The sequence below is a fragment of the Salvelinus alpinus genome, chromosome 32 (assembly GCF_045679555.1).
Source record: "Salvelinus alpinus chromosome 32, SLU_Salpinus.1, whole genome shotgun sequence".
NCBI lineage: Eukaryota > Metazoa > Chordata > Actinopteri > Salmoniformes > Salmonidae > Salvelinus > Salvelinus alpinus.
In genome coordinates, this window is record NC_092117.1 from 26,871,383 (window position 1) to 26,888,273 (window position 16,891).

The 16,891-nt window shown below is 42.8% G+C and overlaps 1 protein-coding gene across 6 annotated transcripts in view; it reads right to left on the reverse strand.

The window, feature by feature from the left end:
* Nucleotides 1–16,587, reverse strand: part of LOC139562558 (zinc finger MIZ domain-containing protein 1-like) — a 249,214-nt gene extending 232,627 nt beyond the window's left edge. For 2 of the 6 annotated variants that reach the window (XM_071380320.1, XM_071380319.1), the window contains exon 1: nucleotides 16,248–16,586. The gene's annotated coding sequence lies outside the window, so the exon portion shown is untranslated. Of the gene's footprint in view, nucleotides 1–16,247 lie in introns of all 6 variants that reach the window. The other 4 variants (XM_071380323.1, XM_071380324.1, XM_071380321.1 and 1 more) reach the window with 3 other exon arrangements.
* Nucleotides 16,588–16,891: the final 304 nt, after the last annotated feature.

The window sequence follows — 16,891 nt, forward strand, 5'->3', positions numbered from 1 at the left end:
GCTCTTTAATTACTTGTTACTTTTATTTCTTATTCTAATACATATGTTTTATTTATTTTTAAACTGCATTGTTGGTTAAGGGCTTGTAAGCAAGCATTCCACTGTTGTATTCGGCACGTGACTAATAAAATGTTATTTGATGTGCTTCACCCTAATAATTTGGTCCCGTTCCCCCTCAAAACTCAGCCTACTGTTCTGACTTGGTATCACACATTTAGCATATAGGCTGTTTTGGAGAAATGTCATCATTCGAATATTGTAAACACTTCCTTTGTCGGCTTATATGCCCCCTTAATTTATCCTACAGTTCTGACTTGGTGTACAGGGAGAGAATCATGTAAGAACGGCCCATGTTCTGAATTCTGTTTCTGAAGTTCTGAACAAATAGTTACATCGACAACGTCTGTCTTAGCTCGCTCATTAATGTCTTTATCAAAGTGACGGATTGCCACGTATGCGCTCATCATTCCCTTATGCAATAGTTTGCACATCTCAATTTTCATTAAAAAACACATTTGTTTAAGCAAGTCAGCCATATCAGCTGTATTGTAAAGGCAGTCAATGAGGCTGAATGAACTGTTTCGCTGCCAGACAAGGCTCCGCTGATAGCCAGGTGTAGCAGTGGTGAGGATTCACTCCATGGTGCTGAAAAGAAAGCTCTGCTGTTGGGACAGCTTCATGTAGGCCCCAACAGTTTGTGGGCACCGTTTGTCACCGGTATAGTGCCATTTATGTATTGTTTAGTGTTGTGGCTTTGCTGGCATGCTTCTTTTTGCCTCACCAAGACGTATGTCATGAAGTTGGCCTAGGGGTAGGTTTATGACAGTCATAAATACCTCTCCCCCCCCCTACTCTACTGATGTGACATTAGAAAACCCTTTGGTTAACATAGAGATTCTGGGAACATCAGAAGTTGGGGGGAAATGAACTATATTATGGTAATCCGACCAAGTGAACATATGCGGGGGTACTTAAGGTATATTATGTCAGTTCGGTTGTCATCTGGCACATTCTCATCAATGATAGAATGACAAACTCTACTGTGGAAAGTCTGCACATCAGAGGTATCGGATTCACATGGAATTGTTGTTTAATTCAAATGTTTGAATATGAAAATATTTGTGAAGAGATTAAATGTAATTTTAGCTTCCAAATGAGAGATTTGGGTTTTCATAAGTTTAGGGCTCTGCTCAACCAGTGGCCCGCCCCTGTGAAGAGACATGGGTTATAAACTATTCAGACACACCCCTCTCCCTCCACTATATAAGCCATTGACAAAAATGTAACCTCCTGTTCCGAGGATGTGAGGACGACGGTCCAATGTCAGAATGGTTCAGATAACATGTCAACTACAAAACTAAGCCAACCTCAGCATGAGCTTTGGTTGCGAATGGTATGAACTTTGAACTCTTATTCACTATAGAAGTGATACCTCCTAGACGTTGTTAGCAACAGCAGCTGCAAACGTAAATTAGGACAGACAGAGTATCCAGTCTACCACTCAGCAGCAGCAGCAGAGACATTCTTCAAAGGACAAAGGACCCGGTTGGGCAGCACGGCCTTCCATCTACCACCAACCTACCGAAGCACAGCTCAGAGTAAATATTTATTGCATTTTCCTTTTCCAAATTGCCGGTAATTTAGAATGCATAAGATATTGTTTTTACGATAGCACAGCCCTTTGTTCCTCAGTCTTCCCGCTCTTTCACTCAAACCCAGCCCCTTTTCTTTTGTGTAACAAGCTGTCATATCTGTTCCACCCGCTAGGGACGTTTTCCTTTATGACGTAATTTGTAATCAAGGTATGATTCATTCCGTGTATATGTAATTCTGTGTGATTTAGTTAGGTATTTAGTAAATAAATAATTAAACCCAATTTTGTATTGCTGATTCAACTTGTTAGCCAGGGTTCGTGAAGATAACCAAGAATTTACAACTTTCAGATGAGACTGAAATAAGGTGACGATTAATATTGACTGCTATTGATGTAAAATATTACTAGGTCTTTAAGAGTTTATTCGGAAGATAACAGCTCTATAAATATTCTTTCGTGGTGCCCCTCCTCTCTAGTTAATTACATTTACATGATTAGCTCAATCAGGTAAATATTAATTACGGAGAAAGTATTTTATAGAATAGCATGTCATAACACTTAATCCGGCATAGCCAAAGACACAACACTTACATGCTAAAATCGCATGTGTGTGTGTATATATAACGCATTAGCCTGTAGTTTCATAAAGCTTTGATAAAAAGGGATCTTTCACATTACAAGGTTATGTGAGGTGTCAGATTTGGCAGAGAGGTGCTGTCTAGACTCACCTCTTCGTACTGCAATCTGCCAACAGTCAATTAAATACTCTTCCTATTTTATTCAAATGTTTCACACCTCGTAACAACGCTGGTATGGCCTCTGGCCCACTGTAATATAACTGTCAAATCAAAACGGGCTTTTCTCCTTTTCCTAGATCAAATGCAGATCTTTTTTTGTGATAATATTTTGATGTAAAACTATCAGTTTGTCTGTTTAATATACCAGTAGATCTAAAGAGAGACCCTTCAGGAGTTATCAGAGATAGGCCACAATCAGTCGTCAGGAAGGCAGTCAATCAGGCAGTCAGCCAGCTCGTCAGGCAGTCACTCAGTCAGTCAGCTAGACAGACAGACTGTGACTTCCCACACAACACCAACTCCCGCTTACAGACAACAAGCAAATATAGTTTGTTTGTGCTGTGACTATTGGCTATTTGAATGAAGTTACAATGCAAACAAAATGCAAATGGTTCATACATTCTGATAGTTCCAGTACAAGGTAATGGGGTGGCTACCAATATTGTGTTGACTAACAGATGACAAGTCCCTATAGAAGATTACAAATCTATATAGAGTGAGAGTGAGAGAGACATAGAGAGAGAGAGACAGAGACAGAGACAGGGACAGGGACTTAGGAACCCAAAATAGTTCTACCTGGAACCAAAAAGGGTTTTCCTAGGGGTCAGAGGGATCTTCAAAAGGGAGAGGAAGAAGAGAGCGAGAGCAAGAGAAAGAGAAAGAAATGAGAGAGAACAGTGAGAGAGCAAGTGACTGTGAGAAGCAGAGGAGAGAGAGTGAGTGACAGAGGGGAGGAGTGGATGATGTTGAGCCAACAGCACGCTATGCCATACAGGCTTATCATTGTGTAGGATTTAATGTTTTCTGTCATGATGCCGCTGAGCTGAAACCTGTTTGGCCAGAAAGTGACAGTGAGTTTAGAGACACTCCTCTCAAGCACTGACTGCTGGATCTCACCTCAGCTGACCATCACATACAGAGGGAAGACCAAGAGGCCTGGTAAAAAGTAGTGCACTATATAGGGAATATGGTTCCATTTGACCAAGTGGGTACTGAGAATATCAGCAATTATTTTGTGAGTGAAAACGACTAAATTGAGCATTGAGTCGATAGCAACACAAGCAAGATAAAAATCACAAAAACATAACTGCAGAACACATGTTCAAACATTGACTGACTGACTCACTCTACTCCCCCTTCTATGAACAGGGGAGGGGAGAGATAGCTAATAATAACAACCTCACCGCCGGCTGGCCAGCAACCAACATTACCATCGCCATCATCACAGTACAAAGGAAATGTAGAGCAGCTCATAGAAAGGCTTCATAACGATTTACAAAGTGACCCGTCAAACAGATTTCCCCTGACAGCATGACAGGCTGCTCGTCTTTCCTCCTCCCATTCCTTCCTCTCTACTGCATTCCTTCTTCGCCCTACCACCTCCTCTTTATCTTCCCCCTCCCTTTCTCTCGCTCATCTCTTCCTCCACCTTTTCTTCTTTCTCTTGCTCCTCCTCAGCAAAGGGAAATACCTCCCCTCCTCCCGACTGTTTCAGGAGCTGGCTGAAGAATGGGCCTGGCTCAATAGAAGCAGGCAACAAGCCAATTCAATTCCCTCTCTCCCTCTCTTTCCAAACACAAGACCCCTTCAAACAAGTGGGAAACAAGAGGGAAAAGACTTCCTTCATGGGAGTTGGCTAGTTAAAGTGACAGTCGGCCCCTGATAAGGAACTTGTGACAGAATACCAGCGGCGGAACGTCAGTGGTCTCATGGAGAGTTGAAAAAGAAAAGTTGCCAATTGCAACAGTTTACTTTTTAGTTTATCGGAATGAAGGTGTGTGTATGAGTTATAGGCAGTTATGCATTATAATGCATTGTACATATCTTATAAGGCTTTATTATGCGGTTATAATTCAATATGAAGTGTTAAGGTAAAATATCATTTTAACCCCTCTCAGCTCAGCAGGACATTGTGACCACTGCTTCCTCCTTCACTAAACAGGAGTGGAAATACGCTGTTCCACTTTCAACATGCATACTTGCTGTGGACAGACAGGCAGGAGTGAGGAAATGTAGGTCGTTTTGATTATTCATGTAGGCTACAGTATTAGGAAGGTATGCCACTGTCTTTCAACTGACAAAGTCTAACTTTGAGGTATTGAGGACAGCTTCAACATGAGTGTGAGAGGGTTAAACTTTCACTACACTAGCAGCCTAAAGGCAGCCTAGCTAGTGCTGACAGGGTAGTAGAAGTATCTGTTTTGTTGCCTGCTGAACGCTGAGAGGAGAAAAGCACCTTGGCTGTTCCTGGCTTTTAAAAACAGCAGTGTGTGTTTGTGTGTGTTCTCAAGGAGAACATGCCCCGAGGCAAAACATACATTTCAGTTTTTCCTGTTCCGGACTTCCAAAAACAAAGAAATTCCAGAGAAAATAAGGACAGGAAGCCCCCCCACACACACACACACACACTAACAGACACGTGGCGCACTAACAGACATGTCGCGCACACACACCTCTTATGAAATACAGTTATATTGATTAGATATATCAGGGAGACGTACTTCTGACATGACATCCAGAGATGGGTGTGTGTGTGTGCGTGCGTGCATGTAGTTCATAGACAGGCTAGCCCTATTCCCTGTCTGTGTCTGATGTTTACCATCCCACCCAGCCCACTATGCACAGATCTGGGATCAGCTTTTCCTCATCTATTAGGAGCTATAAAGTTGAAACAGCTCTGAGAACAGTTGTTAGGGAAATACATTATAAGAACATTACATGTTATGTGTATTATGAGGCATTATAAAATAAATTATGCAATCGCAGAAGTCATCTGCCTAGGTCCTCCCGAGTGGTGCAGCAGTCTATGTCACTGCATCACAGTGCTTGACGCATCACTACAGCCCAGGGTTCGATCCCAGGCTGTGTCGCAGAAGGCCGTGACCGGGAGACCCATTTGGTGGCGCACAATTGGCGTCGTCCAGGTTAGGGGACGGTTTGGCCGGCCAGGATTCCCTTGTCCCATCGTGCTCTAGCGACTCTTTGTGGCCGTCCGGGTGCCTGCAAGCTGACTTCGGTCGCCAGGTGCACAGTGTTTCCTCCGACATATTGTGCGGCTGGCTTCCGGGTTAAGCGAGCAATGTGTCAAGAAGCAGTGCGGCATGGCTGGGTTGTGTTTCGGAGGACGCATGGCTCTCGACCTTCTCCTCTCCCGAGTCCGTACAGGAGTTGCAGCCGATGGGACAAGACTAACTACCAAGTGGATACCATGAAATTGGGGAGAAAAAGGGGTAAAAAGTTAAACTAATAAAACGAATAAATCCAAATACAATTTATTTAAAAAAAATATATAGTAATCTGCCTAGCTTTACATAGTCTGTTCTTGTTGTTGGTTTACACACCTGGCATACGTTCCTGAGAAATGGGGATTTGAGCATCTTCTGAATCATTTTAAATCATACAGAAAATGAGAGAGTACCGTTGATTATAAATCACAGCGAGACAATGACAAACATTGTTTTGGAAGCTGCAAGCTGGGCCCTGGCGAGTACTCTGCAGTGGACCGGGCCCTGGCGAGGACTCTGCAGTGTACCGGGCCCTCGCGAGGACTCTGCAGTGGACCGGGCCCTCGCGAGGACTCTGCAGTGGACCGGGCCCTGGCGAGGACTCTGCAGTGGACCGGGCCCTGGCGAGGACTCTGCAGTGGACCGGGCCCTGGCGAGGACTCTGCAGTGGACCGGGCCCTGGCGAGGACTCTGCAGTGGACCGGGCCCTGGCGAGGACTCTGCAGTGGACCGGGCCCTGGCGAGGACTCTGCAGTGGACCGGGCCCTGGCGAGTACACTGCAGTGGACCGGGCCCTGGCGAGTACACTGCAGTGGACCGGGCCCTGGCGAGTACACTGCAGTGGACCGGGCCCTGGCAAGTACTCTGCAGTGGACCGGGCCCTGGCAAGTACTCTGCAGTGGATCAATGCTTGTCTCCGGGAACAAACAAAGGTGGGGACACATTTGCGTAACGCACGCTAGTGTTGCACGATATACTGAAACATCTGTATTTTTTCCGATACTAGAACATGAAAAACGGTTTGGTGCTAGAACTTCTGTCAAATGTGTCTCACGGATCAAGTCTGTCTAAGCACAGCAGACATCCCCCATATTATAGAGTGAGCATGCCATGCCTGCTCCACTTAGCCTGCACTGGGAGTCTGGGCTGCATCATGTTAGCTCCCCTCTCATGCTCCACTTAGCCTGCACTGGGAGTCTGGGCTGCATCATGTTAGCTCCCCTCTCATGCTCCACTTAGCCTGCACTGGGAGTCTGGGCTGCATCATGTTAGCTCCCCTCTCATGCTCCACTTAGCCTCCACTGGGAGTCTGGGCTGCATCATGTTAGCTCCCCTCTCATGCTCCACTGGGAGTCTGGGCTGCATCATGTTAGCTCCCCTCTCATGCTCCACTGGGAGTCTGGGCTGCATCATGTTAGCTCCCCTCTCATGCTCCACTGGGAGTCTGGGCTGCATCATGTTAGCTCCCCTCTCATGCTCCACTGGGAGTCTGGGCTGCATCATGTTAGCTCCCCTCTCATGCTCCACTGGGAGTCTGGGCTGCATCATGTTAGCTCCCCTCTCATGCTCCACTGGGAGTCTGGGCTGCATCATGTTAGCTCCCCTCTCATGCTCCACTGGGAGTCTGGGCTGCATCATGTTAGCTCCCCTCTCATGCTGCACTGGGAGTCTGGGCTGCATCATGTTAGCTCCCCTCTCATGCTCCACTGGGAGTCTGGGCTGCATCATGTTAGCTCCCCTCTCATGCTGCACTTAAGTTAACACACTTGAATAATGCGACACAACATGTAGAAATTTTAAATCTGTTCATTTCTGCTTTCAAAACAATGTCCATACAGGCTAGAACACGTTACAATGCAAGAAGATACCGGTAGCTTCCAGCTTTGCAGGCTAACTTTCCTTGCTAGCTAACAGCTTAAGCTAACATCAATTCACTACCCCTAGTACTTTGTGATAATGTGCTAACCATGACAACTAATTGCCACCAAAAGTGAACTAATAAAGTTCTTTTTTTAAATCTGTCTCTCTCACGTCTCTCCCAAATATTATCTCTTGCGTCAGTGAACTGACCACCCCCTCCTGCTTCATGAATGATGTCATTACTGGTTAAAGAGCATGCACTTTTATAAAATAAGCTACTTCTATGCAAATGTTGTTGATCAGTAGAATAAATTAAGTCCCAAATGGAAGGCAAACAGATTATCCTCTGTAGCCCCATGAAAATCAGCCAAAACTACTGCAAAGGGAGAGAGGAAAATAATATTGTATCTGGTTACATACATCGACTGGCTGATAACCTGGGGAGATGATTTCCAATTGGGGTGATTTAGGGTTAAGCATCACAAATATATTTTAGATATAGTTTTATTTATGTAGTTTAGATATACTGATGAGTGATATCATTTCACTGAATCACCAAAGTGATAACTATTTTAATTAGACAGGTACACGACACCTGTCATGGGATGAGACAAATATGCTTTTCCTCTGGCCCCCTCTACCCCTCTTTCACCTCAGTATTTCTCTCTGTCTCTCTCTCTCTCCACAGCGAGGGAGGTTTTAATATGTCTCTTTATCTGAGCTGCCCAGGCAGCAGGGGTATGAAAGGACCGGCAGGGCTTAGAACCCTGGGAAACAGCCACGCACACACACACACAGGGAAACAGCCACGCACACACACACACACACAGGGAAACAGCCTGGCTTACACTGCCAGAGTCACAATGAGGGGAGGGCATCAAGTGGGCACACACACAACTCACACACACATACTCAATCTTTCTCTCTCTCTCTCTCTCTAAAGAACACACTCGCTGCTGGCTGAGTGGTTGGGAGGAGGCGGCAGGCAGGGAGAGACAGAGCGCTGTGGGGCTTGCAGTGGCACGCCAATTTGATATTGGGACATGTGGAAACACAACTAAATGTTTACAGTGTGCAGCAAAAACAAAAACACAACTGTATATTAGTGTAAATACGTGCTTGCCTCACCTCTTGCCCAAATATTCCATACTCAGGAAATGTGGATACTGCATGCATGTCAGTTTTTATTGTTTTATTTTCTCTATTACACAACACCCCAATATCTAACATTCAATTAGTTTCACTGTGTACAAATTATGTCAGAGAACAAGGAATTACAGTACAGATCTGCTATCTTAATTTGATCACTCTGTTGTCGCAACAAAGGGCCCGGTCGTTTCTCTTTGCTTATTTGAGCTGTTCTTGCCATAATATGGACTTGGCCTTTTACCAAATAGAGCTTTCGTCTGTATTCCACCCCTACCTTGTCACAACACAACTGACTGGCTCAAATGTATTAATAATGAAAGAAATTTCACACATTAAGGGAGGCACACCTGCATTCCAAGCGACTACCTTATGAAGCTGGTTGAGGGAATGCCAAGAGTGTGCAAAGCTATCAAGGCAAAGGGTGGCTACTTTGAAGAATCTCAAATATAAAATATATTTTGGATTTATTTAACACTTGTTTGGTTACTACATGATTCCATATGTGTTATTTCATAGTGTTGATGTCTTCACTATTATTATACAATGTAGAAAATAGTAAAAATAAAGAAAAACCCTTGAATGAGTAGGTGTGTCCAAACTTTTGAATGGTACTTTATGTATGTATGCATGTGTGTGTGTGTATAAATATATATACAGACACATACATACACACACACGTGTGTATACATAGATACACATGTGTGTGTGTGTGTGTGTGTATATACACACATTTAGTTTTTTTGCAAGACGTAACATATCATACGAAATAGATCACATGGTACACAATTGTGCAAAACTACTAGCTACAATGATACAAAACCTGTGTAGCATCACTTTAAGATGGCACATCTGTATGTATCCTAGAGGGTAGGTTGAATGTGATTCTACTGTCTTCATGCAGTCTACACCATCACTCTCCATCCCACACACATAGTAACATTAAACCCATAGCCCAAACACACAGTTACAGACAAAGACATGACTCCAGACTTCCTATAAAGGAATATAAGATCATTATTCTGATGAGGTAATAGAAAATACATTTGAAATAATAGTGATGAGAGGTGGGTGGCTTCACAAAAACAATCAATTACACTGTTATTACTCTGGTATGAGAGAGAGAGCGACTTGGCAGAGGTTGAAGTTAACTTCCATACTGTCAGAGAGGCTGTATTATCAAATGAGAGACCTATATAACCTAGACGGATCACAGAGGAAAGCTGACACAGTGAACTAACCAACCCAGCATGGAAACAGAAGAGACTAATGAGCTAGGTGTGCGTCCTAAATGGCACCCTATTCTCTATAGAGTGCACTACTTTTGGTGCGTCCTAAATGGCACCCTATTCTCTATAGAGTGCACTACTTTTGACTTTCGAAGTAATGCACTATATAGGGAATAGGGTTCCATGCGGGATGCAGCCCTACTGTACTCACAAGAAAACAGTCTGAGGATAAGGACATCGTGTTTGTCTTAAACAGGATTTACAAGACAAACACACACTAGTGCTGAGCGATTAACTGACATTGTGATTTTTTTCATTATTAAACAACTAATTGATCGACGTCGGTTCAATTACTTGAATTCCATTAAGTTCTGGGTTTTTTGTGAGCCCAACGTGCCGTTTCTCTAGAGAGAAATAATTTAATTTCCAAGAGAAATGAAGTCAAGAACTATATGGGACACTGGGCTGAAGGGAGTTGTAGTTTTCACTAAGCAAATATTGAACCTAGTTCAGTTCAGAAATCTGGTAATTAAAAGGGAAATTTCAAAAATGTTCAACTTCATATTCATCATCTCCAGCACCACCCCAACATCAACATGTGAAAACGGCACGTTTCTATGTTTTGTTGTAATTGGTTAAAAATCACACAATGCACACCGATGATGTCATTGGAAACAATGATCTTCACTTATCTTTTTTACTACAAACATAGAAACGCACCATTTTCACATATGTTGCTGTTGGTGTGGTGCTGGAGACGATAAGATGAAGTTGAATTTGTTATTTTCCTTGAACAACAATGACCATAATCTACTGCGTCTTTTTTTCCTATTTGGACAGAGATGGATACACTTTTACATCTGCTACGTTAGGTTAGATACACACAGACCACATGAGAAAGAGGGATAGAGACAGTTTGTGAAAGTATGCCTTATCTACTTTGAAAAACTAGTAAAATGATTGTCAGGCAGCTTTTCAGCATTCTTTGCCAGGCTAGCCTAGCTAAATAGGATGACTAAAGACAGTACAGTACGGGGAGCACAGAAATAACGTTAGACAGTTGTCTGTCTGGCTGCTACTGTCTGAGCAGAGATGAGATGATGACTAAATAAAACTAAGTAATATACAACTGAAATATTTTATTATTTCATAGTCTTTTCCTATTTTTCTATGTGGACCTGACAGAGACTAGAGGTCGACCGATTAATCGGAATGGCCGATTAATTAGGGCCGATTTCAAGTTTTCATAACAATCGGTATTTTTGGACACCGATTTTTTATATTTTTTATATATATTTTTTTTACACCTTTATTTAACTAGGCAAGTCAGTTAAGAACACATTCTTATTTTCAATGACGGCCTAGGAACGGTGGGTTAACTGCCTCATTCAGGGGCAGAACGACAGATTTTTACCTTGTCAGCTCAGGGGATTCAATCTTGCAACCTTACAGTTAACTAGTCCAATCAATGCTCTAACCGCCTGATTACATTGCACTCCACGAGGAGCCTGCCTGTTACGCAAATGCAGTAGAAGCCAAGGTAAATTGCTAGCTAGCATTAAACTTATAAAAAACAATCAATCAATCATAATCACTAGTTAACTACACATGGTTGATGATATTACTAGTTTATCTAGCGTGTCCTGCGTTGCATATAATCGATGCGGTGCGTATCGTTGCTCCAATGTGTAGCTAACCATAAACATCAATGCCTTTCTTAAAATCAATACACAGAAGTATATATTTTTAAACCTGCATATTTAGCTAAAAGAAATCCAGGTTAGCAGGCAATATTAACCAGGTGAAATTGTGTCACTTCTCTTGCATTCATTGCACGCAGAGTCAGTGTATATGCAACAGTTTGGGCCGCCTAATTTGCCAGAATTTTACGTAATTATGACATAACATTGAAGGTTGTGCAATGTAACAGGAATATTTACACTTATGGATGCCACCCGTTAGATAAAATACGGAACGGTTCCGTATTTCACTAAAAGAATAAACGTTTTGTTTTCGAGATGATAGTTTCCAGATTCGACCATATTAATGACCTAAGGCTCGTATTTCTGTGTGTTATTATGTTATAATTAAGTCTATGATTTGATAGAGCAGTCTGACTGAGCGGTGGTAGGCAGCAGCAGGCTCGTAAGCATTCATTCAAACAGCACTTTACTGCGTTTTGCCAGAAGCTCTTCGCTGTGCTTCAAGCCTATCAACTCCAGAGATTAGGCTGGTGTAACCGATGTGAAATGGCTAGCTAGTTAGCGGTGTGCGCGCTAATAGCGTTTCAAACGTCACTCGCTCTGAGACTTGGAGTAGTTGTTCCCCTTGCTCTGCATGGGTAACGCTGCTTCAAGGGTGGCTGTTGTCGTTGTGTTCCTGGTTTGAGCCCAGGTAGGAGCGAGGAGAGGGATCGAAGCTATACTGTTACACTGGCAATACTAAAGTGCCTATAAGAACATCCAATAGTCAAAGGTATATGAAATACAAAGTCCTATAATTCCTATAATAACTACAACCTAAAACTGCTTACCTGGGAATATTGAAGACTCATGTTAAAAGGAACCATCAGCTTTCATATGTTCTCATGTTCTGAGCAAGGAACTTAAACGTTAGCTTTTTTACATGGCACATATTGCACTTTTACTTTCTTCTCCAACACTTTGTTTTTGCATTATTTAAACCAAATTGAACATGTTTCATTATTTATTTGAGGCAAAATGTATTATATTGATGTAGTATATTAAGTTAAAATAAGTGTTCATTCAGTATTGTTGTAATTGTCATTATTACAAATAAAAAAATGAAGGAAAAAAAATTGTCCGATTAATCGGTATCGACTTTTTTGTTCCTCCAATAATCGGTATCGGCGTTGAAAAATCATAATCGGTCGACTTCTAACAGAGACAATGGAATATTTGCAATGTTTGCAATTGAATGTTCACTATTTTTGGCTTTGGAATTTCATAATGCATTTCATGTAAAAAAAATAAAAAAATAAAATGGTAAATTGAGATTTTTTTAATAATCAAACCACAAAAGAACCGACCTCAAAAAGCACTAATCGCTCAGCACTAACACACACACACTCACGTGCAGATTGCTCAGACACACACTTCACTGCCACAGACACAGTGAGTGAAGATTTCATCAGCAGTAAAAATGTGAAGGTAATTGCTTGCGATGGTGAGAAATCTTGAGTGCAGGCAGCCAGTCAGTAAGCCAGTCAATCAGTAAGTCAGCTGCCCAGCCAGTCAGTCAGCCAGGTAGGCAGGGAAATAGGCAGGCATGGTGGACGGATGGACAGACGGACAGTGATAGGGAACATTGTGTTCTCCTTGAACTCTCATCTTGTTCCTTGTGGAGCCTCCTAGCCAGGTGTCATTTATCATGCAAGGGCCCCTGCTCCAGCACTGCCCAGACACACACACACAGGCATGCACACACACTGCTCAGACACACGCACTGCTCAGACACACGCACTGCAGAAGGAAACTGAACAGGACATGGCCATTGTGACATCCCCTTCCATGCACTCGTTACGCAAAGTACCAACGAACGTCAAATCAAACATGCATGAGCCAGTGACAGGGTAAGGCCAGTGAGTTCCCTTTTTCCCGTCTTTCTCTCGCTCTCTTTCACTCACATGTACTTTCTGTTTCTCTACCTGTATCTACCACTCTTCTCTCTCTCTCTCTCTCTCTCTCTCCCTCCCTCTCACTCTGCCTCTTTCAAGGAAAGGCACTTAGAGACAGAGGCTATATGCTGTTCTAATACCTTACTGAAGTAAAGGCTCTCATTAAACGAGTGAGTGTTACCGGCTGACCTTCCCCCCCCCCCCAGAAGACTGGTCTGAGGCTGGTTGGCAGAGGTAAAATGGATAGATAGGCCCCACAGGGCAGCACTCACAGATGTGTGAATAGAAGTCAGTAACAGTGAGTCAGAGTACCAGTCTGCGCTCTCTTGAAATGTGCTTGTTTACAATATTGTAACACCCTATAAACAAAACCAAATAGTAGTTTGATCTCTCTCTCAACCTAGCTGGGTAAATATGGTTAGAGTGCCAGTTTCTATTAAGGTGTAATGCTACACAACAGTAATTCAAATCAAATGGAATTGCGACCAGGAGGCTATCATGCAGTCAAATGAATCAATAGCCTTTTGGAGAGAGAGAAAGATAACAAATTCAATAGTGTGAACACTGAGGGAGTCTGGTGCAGTCAAATTCAAATGGAACACTTCAGATATGCAATATGTCCAAATGTAAAAGCTCCATGCAGTTTTAGATTTTCCTAATATTCCTCGGTATTATTGACATATTTCTCCACTTGGAGATATTTTCCCTGACATAAATTTCAATAAAATACAAATTAAAGCATATCACAAAAACAACTGTGATATGTTCAACAACCAAGAGAACCACGCCACACAGAGAGAATCTGACTGACAGAAACAAAGGTTGTCTTGTGCTATGGGACAGACGGATAGGAGTGGGTGGTATAAGAGCCAAAGGCAAGACACCAGCAGACAGAGAATCCATGTCTAGTGAGCGAGTCTGAGTGAACGCCAGCCAACAATTTCACAACCCTCTACAATAGAACACTAACAGTTAGGTGAAACGTCAAGCTGTCAAAGCAGTGATTAGTGTGGTGGAGGTTGGAAACGCGTTACCTTAGCTCAATTCTAGGCTCTGAGGCTGTGGGTGGGGAATGGGAAGAGAGAGAATATGTAAGAAGAATGGAACTACTATGAGTTTGTGATTGTGTGAGGAGCAATGGGAGTGTATTTACAGGGTTTCATCTTGCTTTATTACCTTGTCTCCATTGCCTAATGAATGCAGATAGGTGGATGGGCTTCCCTCATACAGCTTGTTTTCTTGGCTGACTAGGGAAGCTGTGGGTGGAATAGCAAAAGAATCATAATACACATCCCGGCCTAGATCCAATACGCATATGATTCATTTCCTTGTTTCCTCCATGGTCTCCCTTAATCCACCACTCCACTCACCCACACTGTCAGCCCATAAACACTGCATTGGTTCCAATTGTATTGATTGGCTTCATTTCCTTGTCTCCTTTGCTTCATGACTGCTGACAGGTGAAAAAAAGGTGGATGGATGGGCTTCCCTCATACAACTTGCACCTGTTATCTTGACTGACAGTGAGATAGTGTGTCTATGGTGTGAGGCTTTACTCCCACTTTAGAAGTGTTGTTAACTTAGTTACACTGACTAGGTCAAGTTTACTGTTTACTGTCCAATTATGTTTTATTAACACATTCTTACAAGCTGTGTCTATTAATCAATTATAAACATAAAGCATTCCAGTTATGTCCAGGACAGTGTACGCAGCTGGTAAATAGGTTCACATTTAAACTGTGTGTATTGTAGACTACATTAAACTACCTTAATGATAACATAAACAAAACCCATCCATGTGCCTATTTATTACCTGTTGGATTACGGTTTTCTGGAAGTGGAGTTTCATGCCCCTGTACAACATCTGAAATCAACATCCATAGCTTTTCCTCCCTCCCTGAACTACCGCACCCGCTCCAACTCGTGTTTCCCCCAACTCCCATACCTCACTAACGAGAGGAAAAGGGCATTCTCTCTCTCTCCCCTCCCGTTCATTCAGTGCAGTCTACAGGATTGTTTCCTCTGCGAGTTGGCTGCTCTCTGTCTTTCTCCCATCATGGCCCGGGTGGAGAGGGTAATGAAAGAGAAGCCAGTTCTGCTCCCTCCCACCCACCCACCGGGAGGTCCGCCCGCCGCTGCCCCGGCTGGCCTCACATCCAGACGGAGGAATTTATCGGGAGGGCTCGCCAGAGACGCCGCCGCCCGTGGCACGCACAGCGGCCCAGCGATAGGTTTTCTGCAAGTCTGATTGGAAAATACAATGCAAGATATAAAGTCTATTTTAACAGTTCAGTGCTGCATAATTTACGTGGCGCGCGCATACAAATAATAGCCTAGTAGGCTAGGCCTACACATTTTTACATGTTGAGAGCGGGAGATACAAATGTTACATTGTAACACTAACAACGTGCCAAAACAGCAAAGCATTTTGGATTTGTGGTAGGTTATTATTACAACAGGTAGGCTAGGCTATTTTAGAAAGCAGTCAACTCAGTCCAGCCTTGTTTTGCTTGCTGAACTAGCCTATTAGTTAACTGACATACATTCCCAGATTAAGGGAAGATTAACCCCGGCAAACTAATCAACGTAATTTGTTTACCAACAATCAAACAGCCTTCTCTAATTTCTCAATGTAGGCTAAACGCAACCGAACAATCCACAACTAACCGCACGCAAGCAACAAATCCACGCTATGCACGGACCTAGCTAAAATGATCTATTTCTAGACTCGGACACAATAGTTTAACAATAAAATACCTATCCAGCTTAAGTATACCGGCTAGTTCTGTTCTGATTCTCTGGCTTCTAGGTCAGTCTATTGTTGGCGCTGGGGTCGAGTCTGGCCAGCGAGAAGGGAACTCATCGAAGGCAGTAACGTTAATGCCCACACACAAAACCATGTCTGTCTGTGCAACCAACCCACGGCGAGGTGTGATTGAACAGCCTACAATACGGAAACAACCACGGAACGGAACTTACTTTTAGCTCAGCTAGGAGAAGAAATCCGCTTTGTTTTCCCGAATTTCGTGTAGACCTACACTGCGTCCCCTTTCACTTCACAATTACAAGAAAAACCGATCACCGTAGCGTTGGCGTGTGAGTGACTGAATCAACTACCGTAGAGAGCCACGGCAAGTTGAAGTGTCAAATTACACTGGCTATTCAGTTACCACAGAAGGAGCCATGCTTGGCGGCTGCTGACAAAATGTGTCCCAGATTCCGGTGGTGGGAGCGATTTAGGAATACTACGGGAGTGACCTGCCATACAGAAAGGCCATAGGACAAGCTGTAAACGCCTGAGCGGACGAGAATGAAATCATTTTTTTTTCTCGGTCAGTTTGGATTTCGATTCTTAGTGGAGGAGGTGTGTTTGGTAATGTATTACCAACTGAATACATTTTTCAAATATTTATAAACTGTTGAAATCAAATCACTCAAAAACGTGCTAAACAATTTAATAGATGTAGGCCTATATTATGACTAATATTGATTATATAAATTATGATACTAATAGCCTAATAATAACAAATGGTAATAATGATTACAATGATAATACACAAATCAATACAAATATGCCTATATTGTAATAATAATAACAATAATAATAACACTCACATAATAAT